Source organism: Oncorhynchus clarkii, chromosome 3 (assembly GCF_045791955.1).
Source record: "Oncorhynchus clarkii lewisi isolate Uvic-CL-2024 chromosome 3, UVic_Ocla_1.0, whole genome shotgun sequence".
NCBI lineage: Eukaryota > Metazoa > Chordata > Actinopteri > Salmoniformes > Salmonidae > Oncorhynchus > Oncorhynchus clarkii.
In genome coordinates this window covers 46,909,707-46,927,040 of record NC_092149.1, presented here as the reverse complement: position 1 = coordinate 46,927,040, position 17,334 = coordinate 46,909,707, and the positions used below count along the sequence as shown (strand labels likewise).

Sequence of the window (17,334 nt, the reverse complement as noted above, 5' to 3'; positions counted from 1 at the left end):
ACCACGTTGAGGAGTTCACCCGTCGTTTCCGGGCGGTCTTCGCCCATCCACCCGAGGGCAGAGCGGTGGGTGAACGTCTTTTCCACCTGCGGCAGGGGACGAGGAGTGCACAGGAGTTTGCTTTGGACTTTCGGACCCTGGCCTCCGGAGCGGGATGGAACGACAGGGCCCTGATCGACCACTATCGCTGCAGTTTGCGCGAGGACATCCGTCGAGAGTTTGCCTGCAGGGACACCACCCTCATCTTCGACCAGCTGGTGGACCTGTCCATTCAGCTGGATAACCTGCTGGCTACCCGCGGACATCCAGATCGGCAACCCAGCAACACTGCTCCGATGCCCATGGAGTTGGGAGGTGCTGCCCTCAGGGAGACCAGCACCATCTGTGGCCGCAGAGGCCACACTGCCGATCGTTGCCGGGTTGGTTCCTCTGGGGGGTCGAGGCAACAGGCAGGGCACTCTGGCGTCACCCCAGGTGAGAAGGCCCCATTCTCACCCAGAGCCCTCTGTTGCACACATGTTTTTGTATGTTACTTTCCCGCATTCCCAGCATAAGGTGTTCGTCGATTCAGGCGCGGCTGGGAATTTTATTGACAGATCATTTGCCCATAGTTTAGGGATCCCCATCGTTCCTGTAGCTATGCCATTCCCAGTTCACACCTTAGATAGTCAACCATTAGGGTCAGGTTTGTGTCTGGAATTAGCCAGGGTTGATTAGGCCACTGCTCCTTTGGGCATGGTGATGCAGGGGGGGGGTTACATGGAGAGAATCAGTCTCTTTCTCATTGACTCTCCTGCGTTTCCCATGGTGCTAGGCCTACCCTGGTTAGCTTGTCATAACCCCACTGTTTCATGGCAATGGAGGGCTGTCGAGGTGGTCGCGAGAGTGCTCGGAGAGGTGTTTAGGAGTTTCCGTAGGTGCTACTATGGTGGAAAGTCCAGACCAGGTCTCTACCGTGCGCATTCCCCCCCGAATATGCCGATTCGGCTCTCACTTTCTCCAAAAAGAAGGCGACTCAATTACCACCCCAACGACGGTGCACTTCCCAGGAGTCACGTGTATCCTCTGTCACAGGCGGAGACGGTGGCTATGGAAACATATGTCTCTGAATCCCTGCGTCAGGGCTACATTCGGTCCTCCACTTCCCCCACCTCCTCGAGTTTCTTTTTTGTGAAGAAGGAGGGAGGTCTGCACCCGTGTATTGACTATCGAGGCCTTAATCAGATAACTGTGAGGTACAGTTACCCACTACCTCTTATCGCCACGGCGATTGAGTCAATGCATGGGGCGAGCTTCTTCACCAAACTTGGTCTCAGGAGTGCTTACAACCTGGTGCGTATCTTGGAGGGAGACGAGTGGAAGATGGCTTTCAGTATGACCTCAGGGCATTATGAGTACCTCGTCATGCTGTACGGGTTGATGAATGCTCCATCAGTCTTCCAAGCCGTTGTAGACAAGATTTTCAGGGACCTGCACGGGCAGGGTGTAGTGGTGTATATTGATGACATTCTGATATACTCCGCTACACGCGCCGAGCATGTGTCCCTGGTGCGCAAGGTTGCTTGGTCGACTGTTGGAGTATGACCTTTACGCCAAGGCAGAGAAATGTCTGTTCTTCCAACAGTCCATCTCCTTCCTAGGGTACCGCATTTCCACCTCAGGGGTGGAGATGGAGAGTGACCGCATCTCAGCCCTGCGTAATTGGCCGACTCTCTACACTGTAAAAGAGGTGCAGCGGTTTCTAGGGTTTGCCAATTACTACCGGAGGTTGATCCGGTGTTTTGGTCAGGTAGCGGCTCCCATTACCTCACTGCTGAAGGGGGGACCGGTATGTTTGCAGTGGTCGGCTGAGGCGGACAGGGCCTTTGGTCACCTGAGGGCTCTGTTTACCTCGACTCACGTGCTGGCCAATCCAGATCCCTCTTTGGCATTCATAGTGGAGTTGGACGCGTCCGAGGCTGGGATAGGACCCATGCTCTCTCAGCGCTCAGGTACGCCACCGCAGCTCTGCCCCTGTGCCTTCCTTTCGAGGAAGCTCAGCCCGGCGGAGCGAAACAATGACGTGGGGGACCGGGAGCTGTTAGCTGTCATCAAGGCTTTGAAGGTGTGGAGACATTGGCTTGAGGGGGCTAAACATCCTTTTCTCATCTGGACTGACCACCGCAATCTGGAGTATATCCGGGCGGCGAGGAGACTGAACCCTCACCAGGCAAGGTGGGCCATGTTTTTCACCTGTTTTGTTTTCACCCTTTCTTACAGACCAGGTTCCCAGAACGTGAAGGCAGATGCACTGTCCCAGGTGTATGACACAGAGGGGCGGCCCATGGATCCCACCACCATACTCCTGGCCTCCTGCCTGGTGGCGCCGGTAGTGTGGGAGCTGGACACGGACATTGAGCAGGCGTTGCGTGCAGAACCCGCTCCCCTCCAGTGTCCCGCTGGGTGTCTGTATGTCTGTATGTTTCGTGACCGGCTGATCTATTGGGCCCACACATCACCCTCCTCTGGTCATCCAGGCATCGGTCAGACGGTGTGCTGTCTGAGTGGGAAGTACTGGTGGCCCACTTGGCTAAGGACGTGAGAGTTTATGTTTCCTCCTGCTTGGTGTGCACCAAGTATAAAGCTCCTAGGCACCTGCCCAGAGGTAAGCTACATCCCTTACCCGTTTCACAGCGTCCATTGTCACACCTGTCGATCAATTTCCTGACCCATGTCCCCCCATCACAGGGAAACACCACGATCCTGTTTGTTGTGGATTGTTTCTCTGGGTCCTGCCGTTTCCTCCCGGTGCCCGGTCTCCCTACGGCCCTACAGACTGCGGAGGCCTTGTTTACACACGTCTTCCGGCACTCCGGGGTGCCTGAGGACATAGTATCTGATCAGGATCCCCAATTCACTTCTAGGGTCTGGAGGGCGTTCATGGAACGTTAGGGGGTCTCGATCAACCTTACCTCAGGTTTTCACCACGAGAGTAACGGACAAGTGGAGAGAGTAAACCAGGAAGTGGCCCAGTACTCGCTCCGTCACTCCTTCACTAACCTCTCCCCCTTCCAGTGCGTACTGGGGTATCAGCCGGTTCTGGCGCCAGAAAGCCGGCGTAGACCGTCACCACAGTGAGGCCCCGGTGTTCGCACCGGGTGACCGGGTTTGGCTCTCGACCCGAACCTGCCGCTCCGCCTGCCCTGCCGGAAGCTGGGTCCGCGGTTTGTGGGGCCATTTAAAGTCCTGAGGAGACTGAACGAGGTGAGGTTACAGGTTACAGCTTCCCCCCGATTACCGTATTAACCCCTCATTCCATGTGTCTCTCCTCTGGCTGGTGGTGGTTGGCCCGGTCCAGGAGTCTGAGGTGCGGGAGGTTCCCTCCCTCTGGACATCGAGGGGGCCCTGGCGTACTCTGTTAATCCCATACTGGATTTGAGGCGTTGGGCGAGGGGCCTTCAGTACCTCGTGGACTGGGAGGGGTATGGTCCGGAGGAGAGATATAAGTGCACATGTTGACTGGTGCGCGTCGGTTTTTGTACCCCATTTGTTATTTTCTTGATGTCGTTGGTTTTGGAATTAAACTGCTCCGGCTATTACCTAGTTCTGCTCTCCTGCGTCTGACTTCCCTGCCACCAGTTACACACCCCTTACACTACCACAGAATTCTGCAGCAATATACCATCCCATCTGGTTTGCGCTTAGTGGGACTATCATTTGTTTTTCAACAGGACAATAACCCAACACACTTCCAGGCTGTGCAAGGGCTATTTCACCAAGAAGGAGAGTGACAGAGTGCTGCATCAGGTGACCTGGCATCCACAATCACCCTACCTCAACCCAATTGAGTTGGAAGGAGATAAGTTGGACCGCAGAGTGAAGGAAAAGCAGCCAACAAGTGCTCAGCATATGTGGGAACTCCTTCAAGACTGTTGGGAAAACATTCCAAGTGAAGCTGGTTGAGAGAATGCCAAGAGTGTGCAAAGCTGTCATCAAATGTCTAGAAACATGTTTTCACTGGCAATATGGGGCATTACTGTGTGTCGATGTGTGAGAGAAAAACATATTTTTAATCAATTTTGAATTCAGGATGTAAGACAACAAAATGTGGAATAAGTCAAGGGGTATGAACACTTTCTGAAGGCACTGTATATGCATGGGTTTTCTTAAATACATATGTGACTAGTTCGAATGCTTTCAAGGTTTTACTTGACAATTTTTGACTGCATCCCACATCTGACACCAAGTCAGAATTTGATGCCAGCTAATTTTGGAGAGACACTTTCTTTTGCACTGTGGAAGATCTTCCAGCACACCAGACGTGTTCACATCACTAGCTACCCCATGATAATTGGTTCACATGCATAGATAGCAAAATCATTTCAAATCCATTTAACATATGTCAGTGATTCCACCACTAACATGACCGTAGTAGCCACCCAGACATCCTTGTCAGTGAGCACAGGGTTGATGCCAATCTGAAGTCACTCGTAAATAAAACACAGAGACACAGGACAAACTGTATACCTCTCAGAGAATAGTACATGAAATATATATCTCTGAGAATAAACATCTTTCATTTACTATACGTACCCCTCCGTTCGTTACCTTTTTGGACAATCAATCCTATTAAAAACACACTACACCTTGTGACTCGCCTTCAATAAAATGCTGCCACTTTCATTGACAGTTTAAACCTGTGGCCTATCTTGTGACATTCTTTGGGACAGACTGATTAGATGGCCAAGACCACCTGTCGTAGGGAAGAGCACATTATACCCATTATGCAGCCAATTGTGGATATACCGAGTAGCATAGATAAGAATACTCGCTAGAAGCGAGTTTAATGGTAACTGCGGTTGATTACAAAAATAAACATTAATTAACATCAATTAACATTCCAAATAAATCTGATCACTCTAACGTCTGCTTCCAACTCACACTCTCAAACTCACATCCCCTGAACGCAGCTCACTCTCCAGATCCCAATCACCTGAATTCTCATCACCTGTTCACACACCTGTATGTCATTTACACACTATTTAGTTCAGTTCATTGCACCCCATCTTTGTGAGGTATTGTTTGTTTTTGTCCACATTCTATTCAGAGCGCTTTACTAATTAGTATAAAAGAGAGAGTGGAAATCAATCAGGAATTCTCTGTTAGCGTTTGTCCTCAAAGAGCGGGTTCACGTCAGCTTACCTTGAATGAACTGTGCACTAATGTTTCATCCAAATCAATCACCACACAGATCTTCCCTGAGTCTTTTGACTTGATTTGAGGTAGCAGAGGTTTTGCCGGGACCTGAAAACAAATAGTTAGACATTAGGTCAATGAACAGCCAAATGATGCCATCATATTCATTGATGCAAATTGGATTATTTTTATATGTTTGTGCTAATCAAGACAACACTGTGGCATGATGCCAAAACACATTAAATAGTGTGTGTGTGTGTGGGTCATGAATTATGATGAACTGATGATTAATAACATTACCTCATGAATTTGTAGTGAGAAAACACACTGGTAAAACGTTTGCTTGTGAGTTTGAGATAATTTAATTATAGAAGAGCATGCCCATAAGGGGGCATAAGAAAGCTATTTCCCAACAGCTGGTGTTCAGATGGAAAAGTAAATATCAATGTGACTATGGACTGTCATGGGTCTGTGGACTGACTATGAGCTAACCATTCCCTTATCAAGTGGTCCATTTTTATTTTATTTTTATATAACATTTATATAACAAATTATTATTTACAATGACGGTTTACCAAAAAGCAAAAGGCCTCCTGTGGAGACGGAGGCTGGGATTAATAAAATATAAATAAAATATGAATATAGGACAAAACACACATCACGACAAGAGAGACAACACTACATAAAGAGAGACCTAAGACAACAACATAGCAAGGCAGCAACACTGTGAAACCGACTCTACTAGCAAGAGGAAATGTGATGACCAAATAAGCATCATATAAACACTGTGCAATTCAAATTTCTTTGCCCCAGCAGAGTAAATAACCAGGTCAGGAGGAGAGTAGATCGTATCTTTATAGTTTGACAGAAATATCATCTGCTGTGCAAAGCAATAAGAATCTTATGTGCAGCCATATCCTCCTCTATTTTAGTTCTGTTAAAAAATAGGCCTAATACTTAGACAAACACATTTCACTATTTTCTCTGGTAAATTTCAGTTTGTTGTCACTCCATGCGAAACGTTCATATTCCACACTTCTGAAATTTGAAAGCGGAGCGTTGATCAAGTTAAGTGCGTTTCACAGCGATTCCAGCGTATTTCAAGCACGATGCAAAGACCTTGTAATACCTGTTCTCTATGCGGGACGCAGTACTCGCATTCACAGGACTCAAAGGACTCATCGTCACTCAGCTCCTCCTCAGACTCCTCACTTATTTGTTCAGAGGCCACAATCTTAAAAAATTCATGCAACTGCATTTTCTCATCCAGCTCACTTTGTTCAGAGGGCTCTGTTTGTTCGGCGTGATGTGCAAGTGGCTCGCTGTCTATGGAGTCTTTACTAAGTTCAGCACCATCAAGAGGGAGGCTTGTTTTCTCAGACAACTGCTCTGAAAGGTCCTCTGACTCTGGGTGTTGGAAATGCTCGGAGACACCATTGTGTTCTTCCCAGTTCTGAGACAGATATGGTGTGTTTAGCTGCTCACACAATTCAGATGACTTGCTTCGCTCATCTATCTCTTCGGAAGAGGTTGTGGAGGAATCCGTTTGATCCCCATTGAATTCAATACCATCAGGCATAGCTGGTTTGCTTCCTTCAGTGCATAATGCGGTGTCTTTGGTTATAACCTCAAATGATTCAGGGGATTCACTCTCCTCAGCACATGGAGCACCATTCTTTCTCTCTTCAGAGCAGACTTCATCTTTCAAATGTGTCTCAGGAGTGCTGTCATAATCCATTTCTTCATTACACTGATCATGAGAGTCTTCTTCAGTACAGAATCCATTAGCTTCTTGATTAACATTAGATTCATTGGCTTCACTTTGATATTCATGGTGCTCTTCAGCACTTGGTTCACAGGCCTCAGTGCATACTGCATTATCTTCTCCTTCGGTAGAGAATTGTGTATGTTCACTGCCATATGCATTGCAATCTTTATCACACGGCCCATAGGATCCATAAGCTTTGTCTTCAGCATATTGTTTGTATAATTCGTCTTCTGCGACGCATATTGTCTGGTATTCTTCATCACAAGTTTCCTCTTCTTCAAAGCATGGTTCATAAGTTTGATCATTTTGGCCCTCAGATGCTTCATCATCTTCAACAGAAGACACGTCAGAAGAGGATCCATGAGATGCTTCCTCTGCACTGTGTTCGTCGTACGTGTTGTCCTCATCAACTAAGGGTCCATTGGCCTGAGCGTCACCAGCTTCATTTTCAGCAATGCAAAGTTCCTCATCCTCAACAAAGGGCTCATAGGCCTCAGCCTCAATAGCATTGTCTTCTGCTACAAAAGCTTCATAAAACTCAACTTCATAAGCTGTGGCTTCTTCAAAACAAGATTCACATGATTCCTCATCTGCAAAGGATCCAGAGGCGGATGTCTCATCATCAGCACAGTCTACATTAAAATGTCCATCATCAGCACAAGCATCATAAGATTCATCAACTTCCTCCACTTCTTGACTAAAAACTTCAAGCCCTTTTTTGGCACAGGGCATTTGTGTTTCTTCCTCATTCATAATGGACACATGAGTTTTGCGTTGTTCAAAAAACAACTCATGCACCCCTCCCCCTTCAAAACAGGAGGTATAAGGTTGCCTTTGGGCAAAAGTGTAAGTATCCTCTTTATCAAATAAGTCAAAGAATCCATCGACTGCATCCGAGTGAGGTTTGTCTTCATCAGCATTGCTTTCCTCACATTCTACCACAACTGTACAATTATCAAATGATTCCCATATATCTGAACTGGATTTGTCCTGTGCTCCTTCTTCCACCAACGCTTCATAGAATTCAGCTGAATCAGTTAATGGGTCTAAATTTATACTGTCGTAAATCAAAGATTCAAAAGACCTTGTTTCAATGGATGAGCACTCAGAAGACTTGTCTTCCTCATAATAAAATGAACTGCTAGGCTCATAGCATTTGTCATTTGTGCTTTTATGTTGACAAGGATAGCTCTCACAATAATTACATCGCTCAGAGAGTTCACACTGTACACTTGTCTCTCTTTGCTCATAGAAAGTGTTTTGCAGTTCACAGTGCCCAGAGGGCATATCATAGTCAACAGATTGATGATTGCTTTGTTCAGCAAGCAGAGTTTGCTCAGAAGGTTCATGAACTTCAGAGACATGTATACTTTCATTGGGAGAATCTTGTTCAGCATAGTGTTGAGAAGGCATGTTCAAATCTGAAGAATGTATAGGTTCTAATATTATGCAAAACTCAGAGTCAAAAAGGCCACAGATTTCAATTTGTTGAAATGTTGGCTGAGAGGGCTTTAAATCCTCATCAATTGGCTTTGTAGTCTCATTATATTCTGTTGGGTCATCAATATGATTGTATTTTTCTGAATACTCACAAATTCCAGCATAGTGCTCAAATGATATTTTTGATTCATTGGATTCAGAGATGTCAGGTATGAAGTCAGATATCTTACATTGTGCTAAAAACTCAGAGTTCTCAGCACGTTCGCTTGACTCAAAGGACTTACAGTGTTGATCAGGAGACTTGCATTGTTCAGATGACTGGAAGCATTCTGTGAAATGTTCACAGTGTTGGCTAAATACAGAAGCTAGACAGTCATTAGCATAGTGCTCAGAGGACTTGCTGAAGTCAAAGCACTCACAATTTTGAGAACATTCTTCAAATGATTTGCTTAACTCAGAAGACTTATACTGATTAGTGTGCTTGTGGAGAACAGGATAGTCCTCACAAGGCTTGTTGATGCATTGCTCATACCCCCCAGAATTTCCATTATAATGCACAAAGGTTTTGCTCTCTTCTGCATGTTCTCCATTCATGCTGTAATGATCGACAATCTGCACAGTGGGATCCATTTGTCCATTGACCTTCTGGTGTCCAGTATAGTCCAAAGAGTTATTTATTTTGTCAGAAATGATGCAGGGTTCAGCAGATTGTGCAGAAGGCTCACTTGATTCCATGGTTTCAATTAGTTCAGACACCTCGCAGTGTTCAGCAGGCATGCTTGCTTTTGGGAAATGTGTAAAAAGATTTGCTTTGATCAGAGTACCTTTTCAGGCACAAAGGGAGCTGACGTTCTCGAATAGGTTTGTAGTGTTCAGAGGTTTTGCACTTTTCCAAGCATAGAGAGAGAGACTTGTTTTCTCTAGGGAAGCGACACAGTCCAGAGGGCTGGCATCTCACAGACTGCTCCTTTGGTAATGGTGGCTTGAACTGCTGGGGGTATTCACAGTCCACAGCCCGCCTGAGACACCAGCAGCAGAGTACACATTGACTTGACAGGTCACAACCACACTGAGACTAGCACATGGCCCCCTCTCCATGAGACCTAGCAATTTATTTTGGGGCTTCAAGAGACGTGACAAATAACTCCTGGAATATCAAATCACTGTAAAAAGCTGAAGTAAGGCATAAATCTGAAACTGACACCCGAGATGCGTCTTGATCACCTAATCTAATCGTAGCAAGTTACCTAATCGTAGCAAGTTAACTGCCATGTTGTTTGTTAAGTGTTCACATAAAGTCATGGGCGGCTTTGTCATCTGCCCAAAAAATGGAATTGCCTTTTATCATTTCCTGTTCAGCAGGGAATGCTTTAAAGCAGGGATGGGCAACTGGCGACAATGCAATTCTACACATTTTGCTATGGGACGGAAAGAAGATTTAGCATTTGTATGACAAATTTCATGCAATTCTACACATTTTGCCATGGGGCGGTGAGAAGATGTAGAAATTTCTACAACTAATTTCATGCAATTCTACTAATTTGGCCATGGGGTCGGAGAGGGAAATTAGCTGTTTTACCACAAAATATGTGAAATTCTACACATTTTGCCATAGGGTAGAGAGAAATGTTTGCAGTTTTTAATATGATATCTGAGTGAGACTGACAAACAAAATCAATGAGGGCCCGCCGGGTGGTAATTCGATCACTACAAGTTTAGATTACTGGCTAACTTACCAATCAACTAGACTAACTTACCAATCAAAATGTTGACATGGGCTAATTGAGTAACAAGAAATAAACTGCTGATGCACAACCAAATTTCCAAATTGTACCTTGTGTGTTCTACTATTCTAATTTGAAACAGGAAGTTGAGACCCCGACTAAATTCAAAAATGTATATTTTTTAGGGGGGGGGGGGTGGACGGGGGGATTGATCCGAGGGCCTTGCAGTTGCCCATCCCTGTTTTAAACCTAACCCTATCCCTGTAACCTTAGCAAGCAGTTGCTTATCAACATATAGTTTGTTGGTAGTATGATGATCTACATCTACATATGGAAAAATCCGGACTATCCAATCCAGACTTTCCAAATAAAGTGTGTCCCAGGAAATCAACTCTAAAAATGGGAATTTTTCTCTCCACCGTCAAGAAGGGGGCCGCAAAAATATTTAACAATTTTTGATCTCCCACCCCCATCAAAGTTGCCCATCCCCTGCTGTAAAGTGATTCACCTTAACACAGACAAAGAATGACTGGTCTGATAATGCGTTACAGTCTGTGCTGATTTAATTTTATATATTTTTTGATTTATAGGCAGTAAAATATTTACTTTTAAGGCAGAACTGCAAAAATGTATTGACCAGAGAACATGAAAGGACATTGTGCAAAGAAAACATGTGTACTGATCAAGTGGCTCTCAATCATGTTGACCACAAGATGCTTAAATGACCATAGAGAGAGTGAGGGAGAGATAGGTGATATCACAAGCAAGGGCAAGAGGGAGAGAGGGATGTAAGGACGAAGACAGCTTACTTTTGAAATGGTCCCATTTTCTTCCACCAATAAGGGGGCATTGTTGTTGACTGGGATTTGCTCTGTTTCTTTGTGACAGAGGCAGCAGAAGAGACTTTCAAAATGCCACGATTGCGGGGCTTCTTCGAGGAAACGACATGGGCAGGGGTATCTAAAAGAGAAAGCATTCAGATAGTATTCAGCTGTCCTTATGTTACCTCAGAGTGGTTGTTTCACAATTGGTGGCAGAAAGTTATAGCCATGGCTTACGTAACAAAGTCAGATGCCCACCTCAGTTATGGAAATAGTTAGTTCCTGTAACTTTAGTTTTGCCTAACAAAATAAATCTGTCAAATGAATCACACAAGTAGTGTATAAGAAATAATATTTCAAATAAATAAGTTAAGGGGATAGTCATGTTGATCGTTATGACAAGCAGTTAAAAAAACAGTATTAATTTCCACACCCTTATCTTTTCATTAGTTTACATTTTCTATGCTTAGTTTGAATTACAGCTGATTTCCTACGATTTTGAATCATCGGGTGGAATCTTTCAGCCCCAATTTAAAAAAAATAATCTTACAAGAAACATAAATATACAGTAAGTAATGTCTGAAATGTGTCTATTTTCTTTTGTATGTATTCATCCACCCTACTGACTACATTTAAGAGCTTAAGATAACAAAAAAAAAATCACTATTGTACATTAAGACTCATCCGACCGATAGCCACTGTGATGTAGTCATGAAAATCAGATAGAAAAATCTATGTAGAGTTTATATTTAATATTGCAGCTCACAATTGTCGTGGTATTGTAACAACTCTCGTGGGTTGAAGAAGGAGACCAAGGTGCAGCGTTGTAGGCGTTCATGATTTTTAATAAAACTGCAACTGCAACACCGCAACAAAAAACTGCAACACTGCAACAAAATAACGAAGTAGAAAAACGAAAGCGCACAGTTCTGTCAGGCAACAAAACAGAAAATAACTCCACACAAAATCTGATCTGAAAATACCAACGTATATATGATCCCCAGAGAAAACAATAGACAGCTGCCTCTGTTGGGTACCACACATGGCAAAAACAACAAAGAAATAGAACATTTAGAGTGCCCACCCTAATCACACCCTGACCTAACCAAAAACAGTGAAATAAAAGGCTCTCTAAGGTCAGGGCGTGACAGTATCCCCTCCCCCCACCCCCAAAGGTGCGGACTCCAACCGCAAACCTGAACCTATAGGGGAGGGTCAAGGTGGGCATCTACTCTCGGTGGGGGCTCTGGTGCGGGACACAGACCCCGCTCCGCTTCCGGCTCCCCCCACTTCGGTGGCGCCTCCGGTATAGGGATCATCGCCGCGACCCCCGGACCGTAGATTGTCGTTGCAAGCTCTTGACTTGGGACCGTCGCTGCAGGCTCCGGACTGGGGACCGTCGCTGCAGGCTCCGGACTGGGGACCGTCGCTGCAGGCTCCTTTCCCTGGATCCTCACTGCAGGCACCGTGCCATGGATCATCACTGGAGGCTACGTGCCATGGGATCATCACTGGAAGCTTCGTTACATGGATCCTCACTAGAGGCTTCGTGCCATGGATCATCACTAGAGGCTTCGTGCCATGGATCATGTCTGGAGGCTTCGTGCCATGGATCATCACTGGAGGCTTCGTGCCATGGATCATCACTGGAGGCTTCGTGCCATGGATCATCACTGGAGGCTTCGTGCCATGGATCATCACTGGAGGCTTCGTGCCATGGATCATCACTGGAGGCTTTGTGCCATGGATCATCACTGGAGGCTTCGTGCCATGGATCATCACTTGAGGCTTCGTGCCATGCATCATGACTGGAGGCTTCGTGCCAAGGATTATCACTGGATGCTTCATGCGTGGAGCCGGAGGAGGTCTCACTGGACTGAGGAGACGTACTGGAAGACTGGTGTGTGGAGCTGCCACAGGGCTTACCAGGCTGGGGAGACATACTGGAGGCTTGGTACGTGGAACCGGAACAGGTCTCACCGGACTGGGGAGATGCACTGGAAGCCTGGTGCGTGGAGCAGGGACCGGATACACTGGGCCGTGGAGTAGCACTGGCGGTCTCAAGTTTAGAGCTGGCACAACCCGTCCTGGCTGGATGGTTACTTTCGCCTGGCAAATGCAAGGTGCTAGCACAGGACGCACTGGGCTGTGCAGACGCACCGGAGACACAGTGCGCAGAGCCGGAGCAAGATATCCTGGGCCGAAGAGATACACTGGAGGCCAGGAGCGCTGAGCCGGCACCATCCGTCCTGCCTCTCGGGCTTCCGTGCTAGACATGACCCCTTGTATAGTTGCTCCCTCCTTGCTGCCTCCGTCTGCCTCCGCCTTCCCAGCCAGGATCTCCTCCCACGTCCAGGATCCTTTACCATTCAGGATGTCCTCCCACGTCCATTCCTCCTGACCACGCTGCTTGGCCTTTTTGTGGTGGTGAGTTCTGTAACAACTCTCATGGGTTGAAGAAGGAGACCAAGGTGCATCGTGGTAGGCGTTCATGATTTTTAATAAAACTGAACACCGCAACAAAATAACAAAGTAGAAAAACGAAAGCGCACTGTTCTGTCAGGCAACAAAACAGCTAAACAGAAAATAACTCCCCACAAAACCCAAACTGAAAATACCAACGTGTATATGATCCCCAATAAGAGACAACGATAAACAGCTGCCTCTGATTGGGAACCACACATGGTAAAAACAATGAAGAAATAGAAAACCTAGAATGCCCACCCTTATCACACCCTGACCTAACTGAAAACAGAGAAATAAGTCTCTCTAAGGTCAGGGCGTGACATTTATACTGTATGCACGGCATGCATTATATTTCATACTGTAATTATTGCCACCATCTCATGAAGCCAGTTGTTTGTTTTTCACAGCTCTGTTAATAGAACAGATTGTCACCGCACAACAACCAGCAAACTACATTATTATCTATTTATTTATAAGTATGTTTAATCATTTGGTAGATAAAATCATTTTTAAAATCATCTTGTTTCCAAGGGGCTCCTGAGAGAACAATGTTCTGTGATTTCTATGAATTAGGTCAGCTTCAACTTCAAATCACACCCATTTCATAACGGCAAAAAAAATGAACTGACCCAAAGTAATTAAAAAAACAAACACCATATTACTTTGTTCAATGGCAGACTGATCACATTTCACCGACCCACTTCACACACCAATTCATGTTGAACTGAGGACTGTTGAAGACGTCTTTCAATTGGAGCTGAAACTGGACTGAGCCACATGGGAATACACCTGCATACTTGCTAGAGGCTTTACAAGTCATGAGGTTTGTGAGAAAACATGTGAAGGAACAGGGCAGGTGAACGCATGGGTGGGAAGAAACATCATGCTGCCTTCCATGTTAGCTCTTCTGATATTACACATTAGAGCACTTTAAATAGCACACCACGAGCAGCTGCTGACAGTGGTTAATGATGGGATTCTTTGTATATATAGCCTAGCGCACACTCACTCCAGGCCATAAACGGAAGGGCAAAACAAAACCTTTTTGTGTTGGTATAGCAGTCGGGAAGAAATGGCTAGGCTTTGTGTTTACCCGGTGCAGCTAAAATGTATTTAAATTGGTCAGTAGTACCATAATAAATAAATACGTATTATTTAACCACTAAATTAGTGGTTCAGTTCATTAAAGAAAAACAGAGACCCTTCAGATATTGCAGTTATATGAACTTGAGGCTGGAACTTGACACATACTGTCAGGGGCGCCGCCAGGGATTTTGGGCCCCATGAAAATGTATCACATTGGGCCCCACCACCACAGGCCACACAAACCATGTGCAATTGCTGTAACCACACACCTCCAGAACCCAATCGACCCAATCAAAGCTTTAAATAACTACCTTTGCAGGCTTGCAACTCTCTTGTAGTCCAATATTTACTGTACGATATTTACTGACAGTGAGCTGTGAAAATATAACACTGTGCAGACATGCATGCAGCGGAATTCATTATTTGATGGAAGACTGATACCCTCTATAAGAAAAGTGCTAAAGGCCATCTTTTACAGTCTAAATTTAATTTTAATGGTACAATTCTTGAATGTAAAATTCTCTTAACATTAATGCATAAATAAACATAACTTAAATATACATTAACCTCTTCAATTAAATTAACCTTATCATCTATAGAATGATATAACAAACAAAATAATAAAATCAGCAGCGGATTTTTGAACAAAATATACATACCGACTAGAAAATAAGCAGATGTAAAAGTGGAAATGAAAAATGGAAAACAAAATGGAAATCGACATGAAAAGGCCTGATGGTGGCACTAGAGGAAAGGTCAAGTGGTCAACAAATCAATAGGTTTCTTTCACTTGGCGTCTTGACTGTGCACAACACATTTTATGGCAATCCAGCCATTACTTTGAGATATATCTTGTTCTCAGTCTCAGTCAGCCTGTGGGCATCATGTGTGTAGTGATCCAATATCCATAGCCATGCCATTTAACAGTTATCACTGGCCCTTGCTCTGCCTTACTCACCAAGGGCCCAGCGCAGAGCCTTCTTGCTAGCAAAGTCATCAAGTCTTTAAAGTCCAGCTTTCTAGCTAACTGACTTTCAATGGACAGCATGGCAAGACTGCAAAGCCTGTCCTGGGACATAGGGGACCTCCAATAGTTGATCAGTTTTAGCTCACTGAAAGCTCTCTCGCCACCAGCAACAGTCACAGGCAGTGTGCAAAATATACGTAAAGCAATACACACTTCTCCAAAAATGCTTTGCAGCTGCATCTTTCAAATTGCATTCAGGGGACCAAGAGGGGACAACTTAGGGGGAAAAGTGGCAGCATATACAGTGTTCAGGTATCTTACTTAATTTTGAAGCTCAGGTGTAAGATCTCTGGAATACTTAATGATCAGTGGTTGGCACACTGAAGGGACTTTATCCTCACTAATCTGCCCAACTTTCAGAACAGCAGAAAATTATTCTATAATTTTTGCAGTGGTGTGGAACCTAGTGTCCAAGTCACTTATGATGTTGTCCATAGCAGTAAAAAGACTGTGTTCTGAAACACCCACCGTTGCTGAACTGTCCTGAGCTGTCTCCTATTGAGAGGTTTCATCATGGAATTTCTTCCTTTCCTTTCCTCTGGAGGCTGTGTTCCTTGCTAAATTAAATACAATATCCAGTTGCGTAGCAATCAGTGTTGCCTTAGACAGGAGAGACTCCCATCCATCTCTAAGAGCCTTCATATCTTCCTTTAATGCTCTGATATTGGCTACCTCTGTGTCAAGTGACTGGAGAATCACATTCCTGTCCCCAATGCATTGCAGTACCTGCAATTATGCCAACTGATATGTCATTCAACACAATGCTGCTCACATCCTTCTTCAGTTGGGAGTAGGGCTGGTTCAGGGGTATGGGGATGGGGAGACAGCTCTGCAGAAACAAGAAAAGAAACCATTTGTTTTATTAGTAGACTCAGCAAAAAAAGAAACGTCATCTTACTGTCAACTGCAGTTATTTTCAGCAAGCTTTGTGTGGGTTTGTGCCCATAGGCAACGTTGTTGCCGGTGATGTCTAGTGAGGACCTGCCTTACAACAGGGCTACAAGCCCTCAGTCCAGCCTCTCTCAGCCTATTGCGGACAGTCTGAGCCATGATGGATGAATTGTGCATTCCTGATGTAACTCAGGCAGCTGTTGTTGCCATCCTGTACCTGTCCCACAGGTGTGATGTTCAGATGTACCGATCCTGTGCAGGTGTTGTTACACGTGGTCTGCCACTGCGAGGACGATCAGCTGTCCATCCTGTCTCAGGCATCTCACAGTATGGACATTGCAATTTATTGCCCTGGCCACATCGGCAGTCCTCATGCCTCCTTGCAGCATGCTTAAGGCACGTTCACGCAGAAGTGCAGGGACCTGGGCATCTTTCTTTTGGTGTTTTTCAGAGTCAGTAGAAAAGCCTCTTTAGTGTCCTAAGTTTTCATAACTGTGACCTTAATTGCCTACCGTCTGTAAGCTGTTAGTGTCTTAACGACCGTTTCACAGGTGCATGTTCATTAATTGTTTATGGTTTATTGAACAAGCATGGGAAACAGTGTTTAAACCCTTTACAATGAAGATCTGTGAAGTTATTTGGATTTTTACGAATTATCTTTGAAAGTTGTCAATAAAATATTATTGATGATAGTTTATTACTTTAATGTTGAAAAATGTTTACCTAATATTCTAATATTGTTTCAGTCACAGGCCCTTAGAATCGTTCTACCCCCCCCCCCCTCCATACGGCACCCCTGCATACTGTACAGTGCGACCCCTCTATTCCATTGCTTACACCCAGTCTCTCAGGAGGCTAAGCCACTGATAATGAGGTTACAGCTTTTACAAGGGGGGAGTGGTACGAGGGCCAGGTCAGCAAGTTTTAGCCTACTGA

General features: G+C 45.1%; 1 pseudogene; it reads right to left on the bottom strand.

The window, feature by feature from the left end:
* LOC139396215 (carboxy-terminal domain RNA polymerase II polypeptide A small phosphatase 1-like) overlaps positions 1–17,334 on the bottom strand; it is a 44,741-nt pseudogene that overhangs the window by 16,291 nt on the left and 11,116 nt on the right.